Source organism: Pongo abelii, chromosome 1 (genome assembly GCF_028885655.2).
Source record: "Pongo abelii isolate AG06213 chromosome 1, NHGRI_mPonAbe1-v2.0_pri, whole genome shotgun sequence".
Classification (NCBI taxonomy): Eukaryota; Metazoa; Chordata; class Mammalia; order Primates; family Hominidae; genus Pongo; species Pongo abelii.
Genome location: NC_071985.2, coordinates 88516001 through 88525488, shown reverse-complemented (window position 1 = coordinate 88525488; position 9488 = coordinate 88516001).

Genomic DNA, 9488 nt, shown 5'->3' with positions numbered 1-9488 from the left:
GAGCTCTATCTCACTAAAAATCTGTTTCTTGATTGCTACCGATCTATGTCATACTGTTTTGGTATGATTGTTTAACCAATTACCAGCCTAGTTGACTGTTTTCTCTCTTTCTCTATTCTTTTTTGTAATTTTTTTTGAGACAAAGTCTTAATTTGTCACTCAGGCTGGAGTGCAGTGGCACAATCTTGGCTCACTGCAACCTCTGCCTCCCGGGTTCAAGCAATCCTCCTACCTCAGCCTCCAGAGTAGCTGGGATTACATGTGCTCGCCACCACGCCCGACTAATTTTTGTATTTTTAGTAGAGACAGGGTTTTGCCATGTTGGCCAGGCTGAGTAGTTGACTGTTCTCATATTGAGCTCATAATTAACTCCCATGTCCACAAGGAGGTCTGTCCAGAAGCCTAGCGAAGTACCCAGTATATGAATATTTCCCTAATCTGCCTGTCTACTCATCCTGTCAAAACAAAAAACAAAAAAAAACAAAAAAAACAGACTATCAGGGCAAGACCATTCTTGGTAAGCTCATGCTGGCACTTAGTGGACACTGCTTCTTTTTAGGAGCATTTACAAGCCCTTCCTGCAGTCATCTGCCCTGAGAATATAATTTTGGATTGGAGGCAGCCTTAAGGTTTGATAGCCTGAAGGTATAGAAGCAGGTGGGACTTGCCCATGGAGTACCCCTGTAGCCCCAGCAAGGGGATTTGAGATCCTCTGTGAGAGCGCTGTGAACATGAAGCCTGTGAGGGACAAGGACACGAGACTGCAGGAGCCCCGGCCTATGACAGCACTGCGACTCTGTGGCCACCATAAGGGCGGATGTGGCCAGGGTGACTGAACACATGTTCCAGGATAGCTTGCAAAGTCTCAAAACTAATTCTCCTTTTTGCCTAGACATGCCAGGCACATTGAATAAAACAACTTCAAGTGTCTTAGCCTTCATGTCTCTGCCACCTTTGCCTCATCGCTCTTTCTACCACCCTTTCCAGGCCCTTATCCCTCATTTCTTTCACCCGTGGGAAAGACCCAGCTTAAAGTCACCTATTCTAAGAATTTTTCCCAGCTTCCTCCAGCTAAGATGAATTATTTCTTTGTTCCAGCCGCCAAAGTATTTTGTTTGTACTGTCAATTGAACGTATGGTTTGAGACATCTGGGAGAAAGAAGGGGATATATTTGGTGGTAAGGAGATATGTTTGTTGGCATGACATTTTAAAGGATTTGGAAATAATCTGTGGACTAACCTAAAGTTTATAGGACTTCTGATTTTTCTAGTTCAAAAATCCTTTAGGGAATATTAGAGAAGGCATTATTGGCCTTAACTTTTTTGGATAGGGGCACAGAAGTTCAGAGAGCTTAACTGGCTGGGCCAAAGTTATTTAACTACTACATGACAGAACCAAAATTTAAATCTAGGGTTTGTGCATGCAAGTCCAGAGCTCTTTCCACTATAACACACTGGCCTAAGTGCAGGCAGCAAAAGCTCTCCAAGGTTGTGAGGGGACCCATGGCCATTCTCTGCATTTTGTCTGTCTGGGGAAGAATGGAGGGAGAGGGTTTGTGCAAAATGTCACTCAGCAAACCCTGAGGTGGAATGGGGAACATCTGTGGTCTCCCTTGCCCCACTCATCTGACTCTCTGTTTACCAATTTCTTCTTGAATCAAAAAAGGAACTGAGAGCATGGCCCAAATATCACGAACCGGTTCCTGCCCCAGCATTTCTCAGAAGGACAGACAAACAATGTGATGGACGTGCTAATGTTGGGTTGGGTGGGGAGGGTCAGAAGTCGGGCAGGAAGAGTTATTTGCTCAGTTGGCCAAGTTATTCCTACACAGTGAGAGGGCTTCAACTACCAATCCATTATCGCTGGTCCTAGGGTTCTGTAGAGCTGAAGTTATTGCCTCAGAATCTTGATAATAGGTGCTATGGAAGGAGGACACATCTTTACAAAGACAGACCTCTAAATGAATATGCAGACTTAGGGAGGTGGTTGTGGCAGGGTAGATGATTAAGATCTACTTTTCTCTAAGTTCTCATGGCCATTGAATTCCTGGACTGGTTGCGTAGTGATTTATCTCTGCCCAACAGCTTTTCTCACCAGTCACCCACAGCCATTTCTCCAGGCCACTTCTTAACCATAGCTCCAGCCTCTCCTGTTCTGCATCCTCTCTGAACTGCCTCTAGGGCAATGGTTTAACTTAGAATTTCTTTATCGCACTAATGAGATATGTTAAGTCCATTCTGATTACGGCTCTGCAATGTGGCTATACTTATTCCTATTTTACATATTAAGGAGCTGAGACTTGGGAAATCAAATAACTTTTTAAGAGTACATGATTACCTATTAGTAAGTAGCAGGCCCAGATGCAGCTTGGGATTCACTTCTAGGTTTTCTCTGGCCTCAGACTGTGTCCCTCAAAGACAGTGCTAAATTTGAACTCATCACGTCCTAGGTACCTACCTTCTATAGAATCATGTTATTATTCTTCCATTTATATTTTTGTTCGACACTGTTATTTGGGAGCCTCAAAGTGTATTTTCACATCTTTCCTAGATCTTAAGTCGCATTAAGAACATAATTGTAAAAATTGACAAACATTTACTGATAACTCACAGATGCAGGAGGGCACTGGTGGCAATGCTGGAAATATTAATAGAGGAACTTGCCTTTGGACCATGATGAGGAGGTGATGAGACAAAAGAAGGGAAATTTCTCTGTGACTGCTCAGCAGAGATCTGCACTTATAGTAAATGTTCTATAGATGATAATTATAAATCATAACTGTGACTATGCTCTAGAAGCCCACAAGTTTTGAGAAACAACTAGAGTAAGAAGACTGGGGTCATGTGTATCCGCATGTGATCAGCCTTGTTACATAAAATGGGTGCCTTCTCAAAAAAGCAAGCCATCGCACACTTGACGATCTCTTAGCAATTATAAGGAATTTTTGCTTACTCAATATTCATCAAGATTGCAGTTTTAATGGTGATAAAAACAAATTGTGGCTGTGTGTGTGTGTGTGTGTGTGTGTGTGTGTGTGTGTGTATCTACTAATCCTAAGACAGAGAGCCTCTTCTCCTTTCCTTGACGGGAAAGCAACCCAGCTCCCTCTCTAAAGATAGCATTTCCTTCCTTGGGCCTAACATCCTGATTATGCTCTTGCAGGGCTTCCATATTCTTTTTTCCTTTTTTCAAGACAAGTGCAGAGAAAACGTATTTTACCAAAAGGCAAATCATGCCCCCTAGTGGCTAAAATCCTAAATACAGAAGCTGTTAAATTCCCTCCCAGTTAGATATATACTGAGCCAGCCTCTGCGGGCATTCAGTAACAATCGAGATGTGTCTGCTGCCCCTATCCTTGAAGGAACTTATGCAGTAATTTTAGGGAATTGAGAAGGGAAATCTCACTTCTAAGGATACCATAATAAAATGTCAGTAAATGAACCCTTACGTTTCACCTCTTTTCCAGAATATAAATATCTATTATTCTTCATGGTGAAGAATTTTAATGATACTAGTTGAAATAGACAAATAAAAACTATATAAGAAGAAGTACATAATGCACTTCATGTAAGTCTCTCATAATGCCCACTCCCAGAAATAACTAGTTAATGGTTTGATATACCATCTATCTTTCAACATTTTTCATATATGTGCATACATATATGTATTTTTAAAGTAAATGTGCTCAGACATTTCTACTTGTAAGCCAGCTTTTTAAAACTTTATGATATAACCATACAATCCAGCAATCCCACTGCTAGGTATATATCCCAAAGAAAGGAAATCAGTATGTCAAAGAGATATCTGCACTTCCGTGTTTGTTGCAGCACTATTCACAGTAGCCAAGATATGGAAGCTACCTATGTGTCCATCGACAGATGAATGGATAAAGAAAATGTGGTACTCACGTGATAGAGTACTACTCAGCCATTGAAAGAATTAGATTCAGTCACTAGCAACAACATAGATGGAACTGTGGATCATTATGTGAGTGAAATAAGCCAGGTAGAGAAAGACAAACATCACATGTTCTCACTTATTTATGGGATCTAAAAATCAAAACAATTGAACTTATGGAGATAGACAGTAGAAGGATGGTTACCAGAGGCTGGGAAGGGTAGTTGGCGGTTAGGGAGGAGGTGAGGATGATTAATCGTTACCAAAAGAAAAAAAAAGTAGAATAAGGCCTAGTATTTGATAGCACAACAGGATGACTATACTCAATAATAATATAATTTTACATTTAAAAATAACTGAAAGGGTGTAATTGGATTGTAGCACAAAGGATAAATGCTTGAGGGGATGGATACCCCATTTTCTGTAATGTGATTATTACACATTGCATGCCTATATCAAAACATCTCATGTACCCCATAAATATATACACCTACTATGTACCCACAAAATAAAAAAATATTATTTTAAAAAACTTTCTGATATAGCTACCACATCCCTCTTTGTTATGTTTCTTAGTAGTTGCCTAGTATTTCACTGAATTGATAAAACAACCCATTTAACCAATCTATTACTTGTAGTCATTTAGATGTCTCCAGTTATTCAATATTATAGACAATGGATGCTGTATCGGCAGTCACCAAGATCATCCTCAGGCTCCCTCAGGCTCACTGATTTACTAGGAGGATTCACAGAACTCAGAAAAGCTGATATACAAAGTTATGGTTTATTAGAGTGAAAGGATACAGATTAAAATTCAGTGAAGAGAAAAGGCCCAGGGGTGAAATTCAAGAGAAACCAGGTGCAAGCTTCCAGGTATGGCCTCCCAGAAGAATTTGTACAGAGATATGCTTAATTTTCCCAGCAATGATGCATGGCAACATGTGTGAAATATTGCCGAGCAGGAAGCTCACCCAAGCCTTGGGTTTTTATTGCGGGCCAGTTGCGTGGGCATGCGTCATCTGCATGACTGACCTTACCTACTCAATTTCCAGCCTCCTGGAGGTCAAACTGATACAGCATGGCCCAGGGCCTCAGGCATACCGAAACAGGCTTTACCATAGTCACCCTGTTAGCACATCTAGTCAAACTGATATAGTGTGGCATGAGGAGTTGGTCAAGGGCCAGTCCTCCCGAAGACAGACCATTCCTTGAACTTGCAGGGCTTGAGCAATCAGAGCCTGCAGAGTTAACCCTTTACTACACATACGTCTTTTATATTTATGATCTGAACACTGACTAGGCCTTCAGCAGCCCATTCCCACAGGTCTGCTTCCATATATGTTCTCCACAGAGAGTATTCACATATTCGCCACTCTCCTCAGGCAATTTTTCCTCAAACTGGCTATTCTTCTCACAGCTCTATCCTCACAGCATATAAACTAGGTTTTTATTTCACCCAGAAAATAGAAACCATCAGAAAAGAATGCCTTTAAGTTCTTGCCGCCAAACTCCTGAGCCTCTCTTCATCCCCACCCATTATTTTCTTCTTTCCTCTGGTTACCATGGAAAAGGTTAATCATCCACCTGGCTTTGGATCCCATTCCACCCCCTAATTAATTCAAGGACTCCTTTTCTCCTGTATCTTTAACTGTTTTCCCTCTTCTGATATGTCTACAACTTTTCCTATAGAAAGAAGAAAAAGAAAAGAAACACCTCCCTCTTTCACACTTCCCTTTGGGTATGGTCTCTTCTTTCTTTCATCTTGAAAGATGAGTCCACACCTACCTCCTCCATTTTCCTGCTTTCCACTTCCTCCTTGCCCCCTGCAATCAGGTTCCATTTCCCCAACCCCACTCCCAACAATCTCACCAAAACTACTCTCACTATGGATACTAAGACCTTGTGATTGTTAAACGTGATGAAAGCTTTTAGTCCTCACTTTATTTGGCCTCTCTAATATGACTCATCCTTGGCTTCTAAGACACCAAATTTTCTTATTATCTCTTCCACTATGACTCAGCTTCTGTTGTGGGTTCCTTTTACTTATGTGTCCCTTAAATCTTATTTTTCCTCAGCAATTGCTCAATTCTTTTTGTATTTTATTCTCTCATCCTAGGCAATCTCATCAATCCTAGTTCACTCATAAAATGATGACTGGGGCTGGGCATGGTGGCTCACGCCTGTATCCCAGCACTTTGGGAGGCCGAGGCAGGCGGATCACCTGAGGTCAGGAGTTCAAGACCAGCCTGGCCAATATAGTGAAACCCTGTCTCCACTAAAAAAAAAAAAAAAAAAAAATTAGTCAGGCGGGGTGGTGCGCACCTGCAATCCTAGCTACTTGGGAGGCTGAGAATAGCTTGAACTGAGGCAGGAGAATAGCTGAGGCAGGAAAATAGCTTGAACCCAGGAGGTGGAGGTTGCAGTGAGCTGAGATCGCACCACTGCACTCCAGCCTGGGTGACAGAGCGAGACTCCATCTCAAAAAGAAAAAAAGATGATGATGATGATTGGATCTCTTTTTTATCTCTTTTCTGAGTGTCATATCCCAGTCTCCAGCCAGCCCAGCCAATGATGACATTTACTTTTCTCCAAACTGTCCCTCCTCCTTTGTTCCCCATCTTGGTGAATGAAACCGTCATCCACTCAATCACTCAAACTAGAAATAAAGTTATCTTTTATTTCCCTCTTTCCTCTCCCATATCCATTTGGTCTCAAAGCCTCCTCCCTTCTGCCTTTTTAATCGCTCTTAAACACATTCCCTTCCTCTGTGTTTCCTCTACCAGTACGCTTCATTCCTTGACTCAATTATTGCCTTAATCTCTTAACCAGACTCTGCCTCTAGAATTGTCCTCCCAGCCTATTCCACACACTGTAGTCAGGGTTGTTTTCTAAAATACAAATCAAGTGGTATTATTCCGCTGCTTAAACTTCTTTAGCAGTCTGCATGATCTTTAGGAAAAATTTAAAACTTTTTAGCAAGGCATACGTTGCCCTTATGATCTGGTCATGCCTATCTTTCCAGTGTCCTGAAAGCAACTGTGAACACCATCTGCATCATCCTTCTTTCTCCCTTTTCCAACAACACATTTACACTTCGATGGGGCTTTCTGGCCTTTGTGCCTTTGAAGATGTTGGTCCTTCCAGTTAGAACTTCTTTCCTTATCTCCCTCCTTTTTCCCTGACAAACTCCCACTCATCCTTCAAGATGCAGATCAAGCATCACCTCCTCTGGGAGGCCATCCCTAATTACCTCCCTTCCATTAGGATTGGATGCCTCCATGTGCTCCCTTAGTATACCGCCCTTGCCTCTACTGTAACACTAATTAGGCTATTTACTTACTTTCACTCCAGCATTTCACCAAGTTCCTTGAGGGCAAAGACTGTCATACATCTTTATATCCTCAGCATCTACAGTTGTGCCTTATTTTACTTAGCATAATGTCCTCAAAGTTTTTATTGTTGTTGAGATGGAGTCTTGCTCTGTCACCCAGGCTGGAGTGCAGTGATGTGATCTCGGCACACTGCAACCTCCACCTCCCAGGTTCAAAGGATTCTCCTGCCTCAGCCTCCCGAGTAGCTGGATTACAGGCATGCACCACCATGCCTAGCTAATGTTTTTATTTTCATTTTTGTTTTTTAGGACGGAGTCTCGCTCTGTTGCCCAGGCTGGAGTGCAGTGGCATGAGTTCAAGGGGGTTCAAGCGATTTTCCTGCCTCACTCTCCCAAGTAGCTGGGATTACAGGCACCTGCCACCATGCCTGGCTAATTTTTGTATTTTTAGTAGAGATGGGGTTTCACCATGTTGGCCAGGCTGGTCTTGAACTCCAGACCTCAGGTAATCCACCCACCTTGGCCTCCCAAAGTGCTGGGATTATAGGTGTGAGCCACCGGGCCCCGCCTTTTTTTTTTTTTTTTTTTTGTATTTTTAGTAGAGACAGGTTTTAGCCATGTTGGCAAGGCTAGTCTCAAACTCCTGACCTCAGGTCATCTGCCAGCCTCAGCCCCACAAAGTGCTGGGATTACAGGCAAGAGCCACCGTGCCCGACCACAAAGATAATCTATGTTGTAGCATGTGACAGAATTTCCCTCTTTTTATATGGCTGAATAATAGTTCATCATGTGTATATACCACCTTTCTTTCTTTCTTTTTCTTTCTTTCTTTCTCTTTCTTCCTTCCTTTCTTTCCTTTCTTTCTTTCTTCCTTCCTTTCTTTCTTTCCTTTTCTTTCTTTCTTTTTTGGAGACAGAGTCTCGCTCCATCCCCTAGGCTGGAGTGCAGTGGCATGATCTTGGCTCACTGCAACCTCCGTCTCCCAGGTTCAAGCGAGTCTCCTGCCTCAGCCTCCCGAGTACCTAGAATTACAGGCGCCAACCACCATGCCCAGCTGATTTTTGTATTTTTAGTAGAGATAGGGTTTTGCTATGTTGGCCAAGCTGGTCTTGAATTCCTGGCCTCAGGTGACCCACCTGCCTCGGCCTCCCAAAGTGCTGGGATTACAGACGTAAGCCACTGCGCCTGGCCCATACCACATTTTCTTTATCCATTAATCCATGATGGACATTTGGGTTACTTCTACCTTTTTGCTATCGTGAATAATGTTGCCATAAATATGGGTGTGCAAATATCTTTGAGATCAATTCTTTTGGCTATATAACCTAGAAGTGAGATTGCTGGATCATGTGGTAATTCTATTTTTAATCTTTTGAGGAAACTCCATACTGTTTTCCCTAGTGGCTGCACCATTTTACATTCCCTTCAGCAACGCATAAGGGTCCCGATTTTTCCACATCCTTGCTAACACTTATTTTCTGTGCTTGAGAAAAATACTAGCCATCCTAATGGCAGTATGATGATATTATCATTGTAGTTTTGATTTGCATTTCTCTAATGATTAGCAATTTGAGCATCTTTTCCTATGCTTTTTGGCCTCTTGTATATCTTCTTTGGAGGAATGTCTATTTGGGTCATTTGCCCAGTTTTTTGAAAATTGGGTTACTTGTTTTTCTGTTGTCAAGTTGTAGGAGTTTTTTTTAATATGTTCTGCATATAATGTATCAGATATATGCTTTGCAATTATTTTTTCCCATTCCATACAAATTCCTTTTCACTCTATTGACTGTTTTGCTTGATATGCAGACACTTTAAAGTTTGATATAGTCCCATTTGTCTATTTTCGCTTTTGTTGCCTGTGCTTTTGGTATTTTATCCAAGAAACTGAGGGAGAAGAAAAGGAAAAATCAGTTAGGTAGACAGCTAAGGCTAGCCCTTGGAGAAGCAGCCTGCCTGAAAAATCACAGCTACAAACAAAATAGAGCAGCTTAGGCAAAACTCAGGCTGCACCTGCACAGATAAGCAGGTAGGGTCCAGCACAGATGCTTTTCATTCTTCGTGTAATTGGCAAGCTCCCAGGAAAAACTTTCCTCCCCTTTTCAGGCATATACACAGTGGGCTCCGTGGGAAGTTGCACAGGGAGGAGGGGGGCTTACCTAAAACAAACCTACAGTGATACAAACAAGAGAAGCCACGCTTTGTGCTTGCCTAGAGACATACCCACACCGGCAGAAGATAAGGGAAGTTGCACAGACAGCT